The sequence below is a fragment of the Nannospalax galili genome, unplaced genomic scaffold, assembly GCF_000622305.1.
Source record: "Nannospalax galili isolate Female #2095 unplaced genomic scaffold, S.galili_v1.0 scaffold781, whole genome shotgun sequence".
NCBI lineage: Eukaryota > Metazoa > Chordata > Mammalia > Rodentia > Spalacidae > Nannospalax > Nannospalax galili.
This window is the reverse complement of record NW_008346898.1, coordinates 3,808,487-3,812,148: the sequence shown is the minus strand read 5'-3', so window position 1 is coordinate 3,812,148 and position 3,662 is coordinate 3,808,487. Positions and strand designations below refer to the sequence as shown.

Genomic DNA, 3,662 nt, shown 5'->3' with positions numbered 1-3,662 from the left:
AAATGTGCTAACAGTTTTGCAAGAATCAAAATGTATCTCTCTGGGGGGAATCACAGCCTTTGCCAGATTGACCTTGTTGAATATTCCAATGTATTTCTAGAACTGCGTGTGTGGGCCTCACTCCCCATCTTGTCCTGCCTTGCCCCATCCTCTCATCAGTGTCCTCATTGTGGAGTGGACTGTGATGTTCAACTGTTTCCTACAAGTTGGTGGACGCACTCAAGGTGTGAGATCAGCTGAAGACTCCGGTAAAGATGCTGTCAGAGGGACTGAAGAGAAAGGTATGTACAGGGCTCAGTGTGACTCTGAGCATCCCCTTGGTGCAGTGCTGGATGGGCTGTCCCTCTTGTTGTAGCTGTGCTTCGTGCTGAGCATCCTGGGGAACCCGTCTGTGGTGCTGCTGGATGAGCCGTCAACTGGGATGGACCCCGAGGGGCAGCAGCAAATGTGGTGAGAAGCTCCCCACAACCAGGGCTGCACCCACACCTGCTAGGGAGTTTCCGAATTTCACTAATATTGTTAGACAATCAAAATAAGTGTAGCAAACACCATTCATATCATTAGCAACTAATGTTTTGCAGAAAAACAAATTTCTGGCAATTCACAACCAGTTCTCACTGCAAGGGAAACAGGCTTTGTAAAAGTCAATCCTTGTTCAGCTTTAACCTGCTTGCTTATCATCAGTGTCCTCATTGTGGAGTGGACTGTGATGTTCAACTGTTTCCTACAGGTTGGTGGACGCACTCAAGGTGTGAGACCAGCTGAAGACTCCGGTAAAGATGCTGTCAGAGGCACTGAAGAGAAAGGTATGTACAGGGCTCAGTGTGACTCTGAGCATCCCCTCAGTGCAGTGCCGGACGGGCTGTCCCTCTTGTTGTAGCTGTGCTTTGTGCTGAGCATCCTGGGGAACCCGTCTGTGGTGCTGCTGGATGAGCTGTCGACTGGGATGGACCCCGAGGGGCAACAGCAATGTTGTAAGGCGCTCCCCACAACCAGGGCTGCACCCATACCTGCTAGAGAGTTTCTGAATTTCACTAATATTGTTAGGTAATCAAAATAAGTGTAGCAAACACCATTCATATCATTAGGAACTAATGTTTTGCGGAAAAACAAATTTCTGACAATTCACAACCAGTTCTCACTGCAAGGGAAACGGGCTTTGTAAAAGCCAATCCTTGTTCAGCTTTAATCTGCTTGCTTGGGGTTATGGCTATAAATGGGTTCCTGTTAGTGTGGTTGTCAGTAATGCTAATCCTGGCAGGAAGATCCGGTTTCTTGAGCCTTAAGATCTGAGGTTTCTGCTACTGTTGCCTGTGTGCATTCTGTGCATTGCTCAACCAAGAAGGTCTTGAAAGCCCTGCACATCTGGTTACCCCCATTTACCTTCCCTATCTTTCTCACGAACAAGTAGTTTCTGCTCAGAAGTTCTCTTTCACGTATCTTTGCACAGAGTGTTTCTCTCATGCCTGTCCTTCATTTAAGTCCCCAGGGCTCCCCCTGAAGCCGTTTTGCCAGTCCACCTCCCCTGACTCAGGCTTGCTCAGTCTGCAGTGATTATTTTTCATTTCTGCCATGTGAACTTTCCCCTTCATCATTTCTAGGTGAGCCGGAGAATCCATTAATTGCCACCTTTCTCCAGACAATATAGGTGGCCATTATGCTACCTGTAGAAACACAGAGACAGGTGCCCTCCTGACCACTCATTGCGTGGCAGAGGCAGAGGTTGTGTGTGATCGCATGGCCATTACGGAGTCTGGGAAGCTGAGGTGGGTGCCAGCCTTCAGCCCACACCCCACCACTCTGTCACCATCAGAGAAAAGCAGGGTTTTGCTTTAGAATAAGTCACCAATATGGGGAAAAGTTGGAGGTACTGCTTCCCTATTTAAAAGTGGGAATACTCTGGTTATAGATGTAGTGATGGAATAGAAACTTGAACATATCCCTAGGAGTGCTTGCTTTACTTTCCTCGTGCATTTCTGGTGCACTGGATCCATGCAACACCTAAAGAGTAAAATTTGGCAAAGAATATTTGCTGGAGGTGAAGGAAAAGAACCGCACACAGGTGGGGCAGCTCCATGTGGAACTCCGGAGACTTTTTGCCCAGGCTTCTCTGTAGGAAAGGTAAATATAGTTTCTGGTTTGTGTGCTGTGATCACAGACACACACAACCATAGCCAGCTTGTACGTGGGCTCTGGAGATCTGAACTCAGGGCTTCACACTTGTATGGTGGGCTCTTTACACTGAGCCAACTCCCTGGCCCCACAGTTCTTGTTTTTGATCTGATACTATATGCATATCTTCCCCAGAAGTTTGTTTGGCTTTATAGACATTTGGGGCCAAGTTTACTCCACAAGAAAACCTCAACGATATGACTATCTGTGGGATGTTACAAGAAGTGGACAGAGGGTTGTTTGTGAAACTGATGTCACATGAATCTGTCCCTATTACATGCCAGGTACTGACCTTCTGTTATGAGATGGCCATCTTGGTCTTAAAAGTAGGTACTCGTCCTAATGAATTGCTTGTGTAAATGGAAGACCTGGTGTTTACAAGAAATGAACTAAATGGGTTTTATTAGTGTCTTTACTAACAGAAGTTTTATCACAAAGCAAGAGAGGTCATAATGAGATAACTGGGCTGATGGCAAAACAGGAATGTAACTGTTATTTTCATTGTGTTTATAAAAACCCTAATTCTAAGCACTCAGCAGTTTCGTCCTGCTGGTGTGTTCAAAGGACAGTGCGGTAGAAATAATTCACTGTCTGGCTCTGTTAGTTTTCTTGGATTTGGTGTCTATTAAAGCTGGTATTTCTATTGATACAGTTGAAAAAAACCCAATTCTATATAAAATGTCACACAGATCCATAATAAGTACTGTTGATGAGATAGAATGTTCTGCAAATGAAAAACAAATTCCCTTGAAATAAAAGCTATTTTTTCTAATTATATGTCAAGAGTAAGTTGATAAATAAATACTCAAATAGCAACTGATGAACACTGAGCCCTCCTCAAGAAAATTTGGTGCCAATTTCCTGAAGATATTCATTTCACTTCCAGAAATCCTTTTGAATGAGATGGGTTCCTGTTAGTGTGGTTGTCAGTAATGCTAATCCTGGCAGGAAGATCTGGTTTCTTGAGCCTTAAGATCTGAAGTTTCTGCTGCTGCTGCCTGTGTGCATTCTGTGCATTGCTCAACCAAGAAGGTCTTGAGAGCCCTGCACATCTGGTTACCCCCGTTTACCTTCCCTATCTTTCTCACGAACAAGTAGTTTCTGCTCAGAAGTTCTCTTTCACGTATCTTTGCACAGAGTGTTTCTCTCATGCCTGTCCTTCATTTAAGTCCCCAGGGCTCCCCCTGAAGCCGTTTTGCCAGTCCACCTCCCCTGACTCACGCTTGCTCAGTCTGCAGTGATTATTTTCATTTCTGCCATGTGAACTGTCCCCTTCATCATTTCTAGGTGGGCCGGAGAATCCATTAATTGCCACCTTTCTCCAGACAATATAGGTGGCCATTATGCTACCTGTAGAAACACAGAGACAGGCGCCCTCCTGACCACTCATTGCGTGGCAGAGGCAGAGGTTGTGTGTGATCGCATGGCCATTATGGAGTCTGGGAAGCTGAGGTGGGTGCCAGCCTTCAGCCCACACCCCGCCACTCTGT

General features: G+C 45.7%; 1 non-coding gene across 1 annotated transcript; it reads left to right on the top strand.

Annotated features, from left to right (window-relative positions):
* Nucleotides 1-2,686: 2,686 nt before the first annotated feature.
* On the top strand, nt 2,687-2,826 carry LOC115072066. The gene has a single exon (XR_003851126.1). It is a non-coding gene; the product is annotated as a small nucleolar RNA SNORA8 (small nucleolar RNA).
* Nucleotides 2,827-3,662: the final 836 nt, after the last annotated feature.